This window comes from Diceros bicornis, chromosome 6 (assembly GCF_020826845.1).
Source record: "Diceros bicornis minor isolate mBicDic1 chromosome 6, mDicBic1.mat.cur, whole genome shotgun sequence".
NCBI classification, from domain to species: Eukaryota; Metazoa; Chordata; class Mammalia; order Perissodactyla; family Rhinocerotidae; genus Diceros; species Diceros bicornis.
This window is the reverse complement of record NC_080745.1, coordinates 33,867,118-33,882,600: the sequence shown is the minus strand read 5'-3', so window position 1 is coordinate 33,882,600 and position 15,483 is coordinate 33,867,118. Positions and strand designations below refer to the sequence as shown.

The window sequence follows — 15,483 nt, the reverse complement described above, 5'->3', positions numbered from 1 at the left end:
AGAGACAGCAGATATAGGGAACAGCCACTCCTTCAAGGGTTGATATAGAGCAATAAGAAAGGAATAAATCTGCACATCTGCACAGGGGCCATTCCCAACAGGGCTGAGATCCAGAATTCATGGAGAGGACATAGCCAAGATGTCTAAGAAATTTACTAAAGTGCCATGCCAACAGAACTCACTGTAAAACCACGTACTAGGAGAACTCATGCCAGCAGAACTTGTTGGTAAGGTGCCATAGTATGGGACTCGCTGGCAAACTGCATGTGGGAGTGTTGCTGCTAAACTTGTTGCCTAGGGGTTAAAGTGTTGCCTAGGGGTTGAGCGCCACTGGGTGTCCCACATGCTGCTGGCCACTGCATGTTACAGGAGTAAGCAGCAAAGAGCACAGTAGGATCAGGAAGAAACATCCCTTCCTTCTCCAGTCTCCCCCTCTAATCCGTCTACTAACAAAGCTTAACAAAAGCTGGCAAGGGAGAAATTTCTAGTATCACAAACAGGACAGTGAAAGATGGATTCAGAACTGAAAAGCAATAGATTGACAAGTGGCACATCCATTTTACAGATGCAGAAACTGAGATTCAGTGATTTGCTCAAGAGTAAGCAGCTAGGAGGTGGTGGGTCCAGAATCTGAACCAAGAGTGGAATGACTCCAGAGCCCAAGTTTTTAACTAGGACACTTTGCTGCCCCCTACCTTGTAAAGCTGATATTGCTTTTGATAAAGTAATTTAGGTTTTAGTTAAATATTTCTCACTCCCAGGCTGTTGGAAGCCCTCCTCCCCAGCAGATTCTTTCATTTCATACTTTTAACTTCACCTGTTCCTTTAATTTTTTATTTTATATCAGAAACATCTGTATTAGGTCATAGTATTTATTCAATAAACATTCACTCTCCCATCCTCCACCCCATAGGCAAATACCACTTTCCCACTCTTCATTTTGGGTATATATCTCGCCATATGCCTTGCTTTGACCAATGGGATGTGGCTAGTTCCACAAAGTGCTTTTAAGAGGTATTCCTGTTAGCCTTCTTGTGCTCCTGCACTTTACCAAGAGAAGATCATGCCCCAGGTAGACACTGATCCTTCAACCTGGGTTCCATAATAAACAGATCTCAGCCAGGAGCCAGGCACTTTCAAGACCAGCTGACTCCAGCTGCGCGCAGCCGACCTGCAGAATGCTAGTGAGAAATAAATACCTGTTATTGTAAGCCACTAAAATTTGGGAGTTGTTTTTTGCCACAGCAAAAGCTGACTAATGCAGCATCTAAGAGAATTACTGGGAAGTTCTCATTCAACAAAAATTTATTAAGTTCATATCATCCAGTCTTGCATCAGATCTAAAAGGCCAAAAATTCTTTTACATTCTAATTAGGCAAGATACACATGAAAGATTTTTTAAGTGATACATTTCTAAAATGATATCTTGAAGAAGTATAAAAATATTAGGGTATAGATGTTAGAGAATTTAAATTTTGTTTAAAGGACCAGGGTAAGACTGGGTTAGCCAGCAAAGGCTTTTGCTTAGTCTTGAGCCTCAAACTAAATAAAATTTTGTGTAAAATTTTGTTCAAGTGATAGAAATGTCAGGGGTACCCCCAAAAGACTTAGGATCATTTCTAGCACCTCCATCCAGAGAATTAATGGAAAACAGTTTTTTTACTCTAGACAATGATCCTGAGGCCAGAGTATAGTCCCTCATTCTTTTATTCCACCAGGCAGACTGAAGAAGAAAGGGGCATTTGTTCCTGGTTACATGACTTTTTGTAGTGGCAACTGATTCAAATCACACAATGTATCCACCCTCCTCACCTTCGACTTTCTCAAAGCACAGTTCACCGCTTCCTAATTTAAATTATCTTGCACATTGTATGTATCTTCCTATGGCAATTAACATATTCATTCATACATAAGTTTGCCTCCCTCACTTGACTCTGAGCTTCCTTTGGGGCCAAAATTATTTTTTTCCACTTTATAAATGCGTAGTCTAGCACAGAGCCTGTTATATTATAGGTGCTTGAAATATTTAACTATTTTACTTTCACATGAAAAACATCAAGGTACAAATTAGACGGGTACTGGCTCCTAACATTTAAGTGTACTTCTCAGCTCCAATATACTAAGAAAACTGTCTTTTATTGCTTAGGTTCAAGTCAAGTTAGACGACTTAGCTGTCTCCTAATATCACTGAGCCAGTTACTGACTCTACTCTGGGATTTATACCTACAATCTCTCAAGGGTATTATAGGTAATACCCTTTCTCCCCTCCTTCATTCAACCTAGGTCCAATTTCAAAGTGGGAGCTAAATCCTGCCATTATAGACAAAGTGGGAAAAGAATTAATTTTTCTCCTATTTCCTACGACCCAAGCTTTAGCAACACAATTCTTACATCCCTCCCCAATCCCAGAAATCATGCCATTTTATTGCACATGCTCTAGCAAAATCCAGCACCAAGGAGACCGTACATTAGATTTTCTTCCTGTCAATTTCTGATTCATTGTTAAATTAACATTTTCCAAACCCACAAGTGCATTCACAAACATAGCACTGCTTTTGTCAATAACAAAAATGAGCCCAACTAAAATATATATATCTGGAGAAAGCATTACCCATCACTGACAACAGAAAGAAAAGAGCACTTGGAAGTTTTCAATGTGAGAGACAAATAACATAACCAATTCAAAAGCTGGAACAAGCAAGGCATGTGTAAGGCTAGAAGATAAGTTTATAACATCTGATCAGATATGGAGAATAAACAGACATATGATCAAATAGGTAAGCCATGATCACTTAAGAAGCTCTTTGATGCTGAACTGAGAATTTTGATCACACATACAACAGGAAGCCACTGGAGCCCTTAAACAGGAAAAGAACATGATGAAAACATTGTTTAAAGAGTATCAATCTATCTACCAGCAGTGAATGGAATAAAGCGCAAAGCACCAAAGGCAGAGAAAGCTAATAGGGAAGTAGTGAGTACAGGCAGAAGGTAACTAATACCCTGGGTACTGGGAAATGATTGCCTAGATTAGGATGATAAGTATAGAAACCAAAAATAAAATTTAAAAATTTCTGAAGAGAAAGAAAACCATCAGATATCACTGGCCAACAGACATCGACATCTAACTGCATAGGAGATGTGGAAGACAAAAAGGGGAAAGAATTTAAAACAATAACAACACTAAGTAGTATGGTAAAAAGTGAAATGGATTAGGAACCCAATGACTCAAGATCTAGTCTCAACTCTACTACTAAACAGTTGTGCACAAAGGAAGTTCATCTCCCCTCCTTAGGGAAGCATTTACCCATTGATAAAAATGAGAGAAATGCCTAGATGAGCTTTAGGATTTCTTTTATCTCTTTAATGCTCTCATATCTCTGGCGAAAAGTTCTATGGAAAAATGTAATCTATTTCACTTACGGGGAGGGACTAAGATCATACCATATATTCAAGATTTATTAGCTTTGAGCATCCACATCTGTATGCTATGACTCGAGGGGATTTTAAACTTTGGAAGTTCTAGTTTTACTAACACTCCACTTACGTTTTGATGTTGTAATTCAAATGTTACTGTCTACATCTCATTTTACCACTGGTTTTAATCTCATTCCCCAAAGAACACATCAAAAGACGTGTCTATTCATCTTCTCTGGTGCAATTTTCATAGATGCCAAGTAAACAGAGGAAAAAAACAAAACGAAACACTGAGAACAGGCTCTATTATAATTTAATCCCTATCTTTGTAGTTAAGAAATGGTGTAACTAGTTGAATGTGGTAATTTTTGATGAGAGACCATTTAAACAGATTTAAGGAGATCAGCTTTCCAATTGAGTCCCGAAAACTGATTAGGCCAATTGGCAGCAGTTACATAATAATGAAGATTAATGTGTACATTTATTACATAGCATAAATTAAATCAAAAGCAGTGCATTTTTCTTCCCTAACAGTCTCCCTCCCTCAAAAAAAGGCATGCCTCTAAAAAATACCCTTAATATGAATTGAAAAAAGATGAAGAGGTATTTCTAAGCAAGATGTGTCAAGGGAGACAAATTAGAGATAATTTTGTTACCAAAGAAAAGCATCATCTATCCAACAAGAAACAGAACAAGTTTTTTTTTAACCTGTAATAGTATATCATTGCTGTGTTTCTATATCTATTATTTTAAGACTATTAAGCTTAATGTATTGTTTTTAGTAAATTTCAAAAGGTCACAGAACCAGGAAATCATTTAATTCAATATCCTTATTTTACAGATGAAGGAACTGAGATCCAGATAAGTTTTGTGATTTACTCATAGCTAATTAGTACAAAAAACCTATAACAGATCCTAAAATTCTTGATTCCAAAATAATCTAAAGGGAAAAAACTTTTTAATAACTGTTCTCAGCAAAAATAGCCACACTCCAAAAGGAGATAAGATGCCCAACTATAGAAAGATAAACAATGGTATAATAATATAAGACAATGTAAATATTATTAAATATTTATATTTAATAAATATGTAAATAAAATAAAACTAATATTTAAGTAAATGTTAAAAATTATAATCATAAAATATTATTCAAATATTATTTTACAAACCAACAAAAAGTTGGGCTAAAGACATAAAAAGACAGTTGGAAAAAGAAGTAAAAATGGCTCTGAAAACATTAAAAGGATACTTAATCTCACCCATATTAAGAGAATGCAAATTAAAATTATACTGTGATACTGTTTTTCACTCATCAAGCTGGCAAAAATCCAAAAGTTTGAAAACACATTTGTTGGCAATGCTGTAGAAATGGCAGTGCTGAGGAATGTATAAATTAGTACAGTCTACGAAGGGCAATTTGGCAATATCCATCGAAATCACCCATATAAACTGCATACATTGACCCAGCAATACCACTTCTGATAAAATACTCAACTGATATACCTGCATACCTGTGAAATTATACACGCCAAGATAAATTTCTGAGATCTACCTAAATTTGGCCACCACAAAACTTAGACCTCGCTTACATAAAACTTCAAGGTTCCAAAGTCTTTAGTTTACATGAACTAAATTAAATTATTCATTGCATCATGGTTTGTAACAGTAAAAGACCAAAAAACACCCCAGTGTTCACCAAAAGAGGACTGGTTAAACTATGAAAAATATATTCAAGGCAATATCATGTAGTAATAAAAAGGGAATGAAAAAACTACGTACAGATTTGAAAAACGTTTCAAGACATTGTTACCTAAAAAAAGGTGTGGAATAGCATACATAGTATTCTACCTTTTATGTAAAAAGAGGAGAAATAAGAATTCATATTTGTATGTTCTTATTAAGTAACTCTGGAAGGACACGCAACAAAGTAATAGTAGTTGTGCTGGTGGGGGTGGGAGATGGGTGAGATAAGAGACGGAGATTTTTACGATATACCATTTCATTTTTAAGACTATGCTTATGTAGTTATCCGTGTAAACAAATATACAATATTTCATATAAGCATTTTCACTGAAGTTTAAAGACAGAATACAAGGTAATATATTCGTGCCAATTAAAATAATGTAAAATATATATGCACTTTTTGTAATTTATAAAAAAAAGTTTGATGATGTAAATTAAATTTAATGATCCTCTGGGGAGGATTTTATTTAAATTTTTTTATTTAAAGAAAAATAAAGGCAGGCCCAGAAGGCTGATGTTGCATTCTCCTCAGCCAGGAACTGTCATTTACCAGTCTTACTAGTGGGCTCAGGTCCAATAACGTCTCAGCAATCAACCCATATCATGGCAAGGTTCCCTAGTAAGATAAGCCTTACTTAAATCAAATTCATATCCCAATACTCTAATTCTTGGCACATCCCGATCAAACTTACCAAACTATTAGAATTCCAGAGCTTATCCTGATCCTGACTTAAAATATCTGCAGCAATTTTCAATGTGATTTACCCCCTTGAATTTCTGACCCCTGACAACTGCACATTTAAAGGACTACTTGGCTCTTCCAAGCCTAAACAAATCTCTGTTGTACTACTACCAACTGTTATCTAGTACTACTGTTAAAAGCAACATCTGCTAATTCTGAGGTCAAGATAAATTTCTGAGATCTACCTAAATTGGCCACCACAAAACTTAGACCTCACTTAAATAAAACTTCAAGGTTCCAAAGTGTTTAGTTTACACGAACTAAGAGCTTGAGAAAACAGGGACTGAGTGTCCTTTATATCTATATTTCCAGAATCTAATATAGCATCTGGCATAGCTAGTATATGCAGGTGATGGTTCAGCACTCCCTATGAACCTGGAAATATGGCTGCTCTCCGAGAACCACATTTTAAATCAGCACTATCTGGAGTGCCCACATGGATTCACCCTATCCATCCCTGTGGCAGCTATATACTAACTATAGAACTGGATCCAGTATAAGCCATCAGAATCTCAGCCATTAAGTATCTGAATTATATGCTTTCCTTTATTCTATTTCCATGTTGATTAGTAACTTTAGGATTATAATTCGGCTTCCTATGTAGACTGCCTTCAAAGAGAGAACATGCTGATCAGAAGATGTGAGTTTCTAGTTCTCATGCCAGCTATATTTCCCATGATAAATTAATAAGTTGGCAATCTGGTTTACAAATTTTAATCTCCTATGATATTAGTTAGCCTAAAGAAGCTTCTCTGAATCCTATCAATTCCAAGGCACTGATAAGATCCAGTTTGGGAACTTTCAAGGTTCAAGTGCCAGACCTTAGACCATGGTGACATCTTGCCTGTCTGCCTTGCCATTTCATTCAAACTTCTACCCTTGGAACAGGTAACAGTGATAATTTCCAAAAAGTTTTGTATGGCCAAAGTCACTGAACCTAGAGAATCACATTCACTTTCCTTCTGCCCTGGTGTAATCGAGTTAGAGAAAGGCAATAAACGACGAGTCTAAAGAAGGGAAAATGATGGAAATACTGATTTGCCAGACATGATACAGATTTTTGTGTGGAACAAGCAAGACTACTTCCCTTTTTGTTACAAATACTAATGTAAGAATGCATTTTTATTGTTGAAAATGTTGTGCAGAAGTATACAAACTATGTCTTCTTTTTCATACATCTGAAATTCCACCACTCTCCCTAGAAGTAACCTCAGAAAGAACTCTGAATGTACCTTTCCTGAAATTGTTCTATTTGTTTACATATAAATAATATTACATATACATATATTCACATATTCGGCATTTGGGATGCTTTACATCATCCTTTGTTTTATATAATGGAATCATACATATACATTTGCAATTTTTTAAAACTTAATACAACTTAAAATCATTCCATCAAGGGATATACAGATCTACCTCTTTCTTTTTAACTCCTATAGAGCATTTCATTGTATGACTGTTCCACAATTTAACTATTTGGCAATTAATACAGTAAAAGTGTTTCCATACGTTGCTATTACAAACATAGCTAGAGAGACTTTTTTTGCTGTACATTTTTAAAATTCTTTTTTATTCAAATATATCTGTGGGGCAGAGATCTACAAATGAAACTGCTACATTAAAAGTAGTGTAATCATTTTTAACTTTGATAGATACTGCCAAATTACCCTTTAATATTGACATTCCAATTTACACACCCACAAGCAGTGTATGAGTGTACTCCTTTCCCTGTATTTGCCATTCTCAATCTTTTCCATTTCTATGACAGATTAAAAAATGACATTTAATTTGTATATTCCCTGTAATTTTTCAAGAGTTCATCATTGTTGTTCTGAGGGTTATGAGCATATTAAGCCGTATTTATTTTCTTTTGTTCTAGTCATATTCCCAGCCCTGAGGCTTCATCTTATCTTCTGTGTAAAAAGGGAGCATTATTTTCATCTATATTTGTTTTAGACAAAAAATAATATGTTCAGGTCAGATGTAATACTAACACTATTCCATCCAATGCTGTTTTTGAATAAAATGTTGTTTTTATTAAATAACCAAAAAACAAAAAAGGCTAAAAATTTCTCAATCTGAACCATTTCAATACTCTTCCAATTTAATCTGACTGGGCTCCACCAGAGTGACTGGGAAGGTTTTTTCCATCCGACATTTTGCTTTCTAATGGCCGGTTATACTTTCAAAATACTTGAATAGATGATCCATTCATCACATTACTGAAAAGAATGATTCAATCTAAACAACAAAGTTCTCAAAAATATCCCACAAGTGTTTCATCCTCACACAATACTGGAAAACAAGATTACACATCATTCTGCCATCATATTTACCCTTTTGAAAACAGAAAAAAAAAATGACAACTGAAATTCTGAAGGAGTTGTAAACAACATGCCAAAATCCATACTGAAAAATACAATATGCCAATTCAACTGCAGTATAGTGACATAATTACCTCAGTGTTTCACAACACACATGGATACATTTTTTCTTAATCTATTTTACTAAAGCTACCACCTAGAACAACTTATTAAACACACACTAGGCAGTAGTTGAAACATCAACAAGTGTATTTATTTCACTGATGTTTGCAATGCTGCTTCTTGGCAAAGGATGTGTGTTGTCCCCAAAACACGTGTAATCTATGAAAACAACAGTTGCCATGAATCTAGGAGAATAAATAACAGAAAAAAATGAGAATCTGCTATTGCTGTATTTAAGATTTATGAACTTCTAAGGGTAGATTTAAGGACCCTCAGATTAGCTGGCCAAGTTATTCCCTGTGCACTACAAGAATTATTATAATTCACATATTTTCATAATTGATTTCATAGAGTTTATACACTCATAGAGCTCACTTAACTGGGCTTATCCACCTGCATAAAAGTTGAAATGTGAGTACTGTGCCTAATACAGTACACGAAGACTAATATAGTACTTTGGGCATTAAACACATTCAAATGTTTATTGATTTAAATAGAAATATAGTAAGTTGAATAATGCTAAATAATTATAAATATGATGACTATATAATAGGTAGGCTATTAGACTGGAAATAAAGATAGTCAAGTTTCTGGTTTGGTTTTATCATTGTTTCTAAACACATGTCTTAACATGACAAACTATTTCCATACTATTCCTCAGATCAGCCTTTCTTAAGGCTGACATTAAAGGCTCAAATGAAATCCCACCTCATCTATAAAAGTTATGTACACTCATTACACTCTTGATTTCCTCCTCTAAATTCCTGTAGAATTAATATTCTGTACCACTATTATGGTACCTTGCTTCCTAAATCATTTTAATGTATACCTGTCAACTTTCCAAGGAGATTACAAATCTAAAGACACAAAAAGTATGTTTTACGCTTCTTAGTATCCTCAGTGCCAATTAATGAATTTGAAGTTATTATTAACAGTAATAACAAGTATTACTGTTCAATTACACTAGAGTAGATACAGAAAACTTAAGTTCTCTTTCTAGTTCTACTACTAGCCAGCTATATGACCAGAAAAGCCCTGTCCTCTCTGACTGTATTCTGGGAGATGCAAGGCACAGGTGTTACTTACTTCTAAGTCCTTTCTGGCTTTAAGAGTTCATTTCAGAAAAACAAAATGTAGAGGTATTTTGTACTTTTTGGAAGAAGAAAGCCATCCTGAATAGTTATTCATGAGATAACATCCTATATTAGCCTCATGAGTTTAAGCAAATTTCACATAATCCAAGATGTCCAATTGCCATTACTTCATTCAAGTCATTAGCTATGTGTTGAGCAAGATATTGAGAGGGCACTGCAAGGGGTACAAAGATGAGCAAGACACAGTCTCTGCCCACAAACACCTCATAATGGGGCAGTGGACATAAAACAACTATTCAAATAACCATAATTCAAGGCAGGAAAAAAAGTAAGGGCTATAAGAAAATATTAACAGGGAACCAAAGAAAGGAAAAATTACATTAGGTTGGGAAGTGAAAAGGGCTCAAGAAAGGCTCCAAGGAAGAAGATTTACTTAGGGTAGGAAAAAGCTAAGCATTCTTTTCAAAAGAGCTGAATGCATTATCTTAGAAGCCTTTATAATTTTATTGCTTTGTCATTTTATCTGAGGAATGAGATAAGCTATTGGAAATATAATCTTTACTGCACAACTATGGTACTTCTAAAAATGCAACAATATATTAGACTTTAATAATGCCAAATAATTTTTAAAACATCTCCATACATTTCTTTTAGATGAAATGAATCAGATTGAAAGTTTTGGATTGAAGACACAAGGATGACTGCGAAAATACAGCAGAGATTAACGTTCACATCTAGAAAAGATGTATTTTCATACCTCAAAGTGACATTACTGACAGAACAAATGAGGAAAGCTAACACTTCAGCTAACTCTGTTCTGAGAAGTGAGTGTTTTCCAACAGCAGAGAAAAAGCTATTAAATGATCTGGATGAGAATGTAAAGTTAATTTAAGTCATACAAGTCGCTAACAGTAAAAAATGGTAACTGTAGGAACACAAATCATCTCACAGAAATGTTAGGTTTGACATTGTACATTGTATGAACTTTTGTACATATTCTTGCTAAATGAGGATGCTATGGAAAAGCAGGTCAATATCCTATAGTATACAACCTTCTGATACTCTGTGAAACATTCCTTCATCCATCAAGGACCTCCATGGTTCACCTTCTCAAAACACATACAAACACAAACACACACCATAAAGTCTTTTTACTGCAATAATAAAACCTGAAACTTATGTCTGGAGAAGCAAGAAGTGAGGAGCGGCAATTTCCCTTCTCAAATAACTGCACAGAAAAGCAAATGGTGAAGAAGGAAAAGAAAAAATAAATTAACCAAAGAAACACTCTATTTAAAACAAAAACAAACCATCCAGGAAACTACAGAAACAATGATGACCAATATAAATTTTCTAAAACCTCTTGGATGTGCTAATGTGTTGAGATCATGAGTAAGCTTTCAATGTTTAAGATTTCCATAAAACAATATCTTCAACTTAATTTCAATTCAAGTCTTAGAAATTAGGTAGCTATAGAGTTTTAATAGTTAATAAATATTTTTAATGTACTTAAGAGCCATTAGAAAACTAAAGAATGAAAAAAAATCAGCTATTAATAAGGAGAGTTTAAGTACTGCTCCAAAAGAAATTAGTGCCAAGAAAGTGTTGACTTGTACAAGGCAAAGATCACGATGTGTGGAAGCGATGAGGAAGAGGAATAATCTAGAAGAAGCATTGTGGAAAACCATTTTTTACTCTCTACTTCCTCCAAACGTCTTTGGTTTATATTAATTTTTCTATCCAAAACTAAGATACATTTCAATTTCAAGCCCTATTTAAGCCTCAAATATTTTATCATCACTTTGCTATATTTTGTAGCAACAACAGCAGTCATAAAATCTTAGTATATAACATAAAATTTCATTTAAAATGTTTCTATTTAAACAAGTCTTATTATAAGGTTAATCCAACAAGGTGCTATTAACCAATGTTTAATTATTCACTTGGGATTTTCCAAACCTAAACTTTCACAGAATATAAACCTAAATCTTTATCTTCAAAGTATAAAGTGTTAGGTTAAGGTTTGCTACAATGTATACATGATTCAAAGACAATAAACAGTGGTAGCTGAAGACTATGGCAGATGCCTACACCCGTCTCCCAATATTTTCTCGAAAAACAATGCAGAACAACAAGGGAACAATAACAGCATGAAAACCACATCCTCAGCATGACTTGAAGACAGACTGTCTAAACTTAAAAATAATACTAAGTAAAAAGAGAAAAAGTACCAAATCCAAGTGTGTGACCTCTCATGCTCCTCCCCCACCCCTGCTCTGCCTCAAGTGAGAAAAGGCTGGTGGAGAAAGCCTATCAGGAAGAGTGAAGAAGAGAACTAACAATAGGGCCTAAGGTTGATCTAAAAACACACTAAGTGATCTAAGTCCACACTAAGTCTGAACATACTTTAAAAAAAAAAAAAAAAGTGCCTGGCTAGATCAGAGCAAGGACTATAGAGAAGGGAATTAAAATTAAAAGCACATGTGATTTGAAAAGGCTGTCTTCAAAACCTGAAATTTCTAGAGGAAAACAACCTAAGCAACATAATTAGTAAGGTATATCGTATGGGATGTACATCAAACAATACACACTGGTAATAGAGAATACACCTTTTTCTGAAATGCCCATAAATCTTTAACAAAAACAGATTAATATTAGGTCACAGGAAACATAAAAGTAGAAATATAACAAACAACACTTTCTAAAAACAATACAATAAAAATAGATATTAATAACAACAACAAAAAGGTTCTACAAATAACAAGAAAACTATGAAGACTTGGGGAAAGGAGGAAATATAAACTGAAATTAGAGAATATACTTTAAGTGGGAATGTAAATTGGTGCAGAGACCATGGAAAATAGTATGGAGGTTCCTCAAAAAATTAAAAATAGAACTACCATATGATCCAGCAATTTCATTTCTGGGTATTTATCTGAAGGAAATGAAAACACTAACTTGAAAAGATATCTGCACTCCCACGTTCACTGCAGTGTTATTTACAATAGCCAAAACATGGAAGCTACCTAAGTGTTTATTGATGGCTAAATGGATAAAGAAACTGTGGTGTGTGTGTATATATACATATATACAGTGTGTATGAGTGTGTGTGCGTGTGTATATATATATATACTGGAATATTATTGGTATTCGTGGGTGGTGTGCATATATATATACAGTGTGTATGAGTGTGTGTGTGTGTGTGTGTATATATATATATAAATATATATATATATACTGGAATATTATTATACTGTATATACTGTATACATTACATATATATATGTACATACAGTATATATATACTGTATATATATACAGTATATATACAGTAATATATACAGTATATATACAGTATATATACAGTATATATATACTGTATATTATATATACAGTATATATATATACTGGAATATTATTATATATTATTATATATATATATAATATATATACTGGAATATTATTCAGCCATTAAAAAAAAGAAGGAAATCTTGCCATTTGTGACAACATGGATGGACCCTGAGGACATTAAACTAAGTGAAATACGTCAGAGAGAGACAAACATTGTATGATCTCACTTATATGTGGAATCTAAAAAAAAAAAAAATAGATACAGAGACCAGATTGGTGGTTGTCAGAGGCAGGAGGTGGGGGGGTGGGCAAAACGGATAAAGGTAGTCAAAAGATATTAACTTCCAGTTATAAAATAAATAAGTCCTGGAGATGTAACATACAGCATGGCCACTATAGTTAATAACATCGAATTGTATATTTGAAAGTTGCTAAGAGAGATCTTAAAAGTTCTCATCACAAGAAAAATAATTTATAACTATGTGGTGATGTATGTTAACTAGATTTATTGCAGTAATCATTTCCCAATATATACAAATAGCAAATTCTTATGTTGTACACCCGAAACTAATATGTTATGTGTCAATTATATCTCAACTGAAAAAAGAATTTACTTTAAAAATGATAATGAAGACATTAATTACAGGCATACCTCAGACATACTGCGGGTTTGGCTCCAGACCACCACAATAAAGTGAATGTCGCAATAAAATGAATAACATGAATTTTTTTGTTTCCCAGTGCACATAAAACTTATGTTTACACTATATGTAGTCTATTAAGTGTACAATAGCATTATGTCTTAAAAAACAACATACAGGGGCCAGGCAGGCGGCACAGTGGTTCAGTTCGCAAGCTCCACTTGTGTGGCCCAGGGTTCGCACGTTCAGATCCCAGGCACAGACCTATGCACCACACATCAAGCCATGCTGTGGTGGTGTCCCACATACAAAATAGAGGAAGATGGGCACAGATGTTAGCTCATGGTCAATCTTCCTTACCAAAAGAAAAAAAACAATGTACATATCTTAATTTTAAAAATACTTTATTGCTAAAAAATGATAACCATCATCTGAGCCTTCAATGAGTCATCATCTTTTTGCTAAGGGAGGGTCTCTGCCTCGATACTGATGGCTGTTGACTGATCAGGGTGGTTGCTGAAGGTTAGGGTGGCTGTGGCAATTTCTTAAAATAAGACGACAGTGAAGCCCACCACATTGATTGTCTCTTCCTCTCACAAACAATTTCTCTGTAGCATGTGATGCTATTTGATAGCATTTTACCTACAGCAGAGCTTCCTTCCAAATGGGAGTCTATCCTCTCAAACCCTGCCGCTGCTTTATCAACAAAGTTCATGTAATATTCTAAATCCTTTGTTGTTGTTTCAACAATCTTCACAGCATCTTCACCAAGAGTAAATTACATCTCAAGAAACCACTTTTCTTTGCTTATTCCTAAGAAGCAACTCCTCATCTGCTGAAGTTTTATCATGAGATTGCAGCAACTCAGTAAACATCATTAGGCTCCACTTCTAATTCTAGTTCTCTTGCTGTTTTCTACCATATCTGCAGTTATTTCCTCCAGTGAACTCTTGAATCTCTCAAAGTCATCGATGAGGGTTGGAATCAACTTCTTCCAAATCCCTATTAATGTTGATATTTTGACCTCTTCCCATGAATCACAAATGTTCTTAATGGAATCTAGAATGGTGAATCCCTTCCAGAGGTTTTCAAAATGGATACTGTGTTAGCAGGCATGAAAACAACATTCATCTCATTGTACATCTCCATCAGAGCTCTTAAGTGACCAGGTGCATTGTCAATGAGCAGTAATATTTTGAAAGAAATCTTTTTTTCTGAGCAGGTCTCAATAGTGGGCTTAAAACATTGAGTAAACCATGTTATAAACAGACGTGCTGTCATCTCGACTTTGTTGTTCCATTTATAGAGCACAGGCAGAGTAGATTTAGCATAATTCTTAAGGGCCCTAGGATTTTCAGAATGATAAATGTCAAATGGTAAAAGCATTGGCTTCAACTGAAACTTATCAGCTGCATTAGCCCCTTAACGAGAGAGTCAGTCTGTCCTTTGAAGCTTTTAAGCCAGGCACTGACTTCTCCTCTCTAGCTATGAAAGTTCTAGACGGCATCTTCTTCCAATATAAGACTGTTTCATCCACATTGAAAATCTGTTGTGTAGTGTTGCCACCTTCTTTAATTACCATAGCTAGATCTTTTGGATAACTTGCTGCAGCTTCTACATCACCTTGCACTTTTACGTTACGGAGATGGCTTCTTTCCTTAAACCTCATGAACCAACCTCTGCCAGATTCAAACTTTTCTTCTGCAACTTCCTCACCTCTCTCAACCTTCATAGAATTGAAGAGAGTTAGAACCTCGCTATGGATTAGGCTTTGCCTTATGGGAATGTTGTGGCTGACCTGATCTTCTATCCAGACCACTAAAATTTTCTCATATCAGCAATAAGGCTGTTTAGCATTCTTATCATTTGTGGGTTCACTAAACTAATGTTTTTAGTTTCCTTCAAGAACTTTTCCTTTGCATTCACAACTTAGCTAACTGTGTGGCAGAAGAGGTGTAGCTTTTGGCTTATCTCGGCTTTAAACATGCCTTCCTCACTAAGCTTAA

General features: G+C 34.8%; 1 protein-coding gene across 2 annotated transcripts in view; it reads right to left on the bottom strand.

The window, feature by feature from the left end:
- Window positions 1–15,483, bottom strand: part of MICU1 (mitochondrial calcium uptake 1) — a 224,122-nt gene that overhangs the window by 182,741 nt on the left and 25,898 nt on the right. The gene's annotated exons all lie outside the window — the stretch shown is intronic.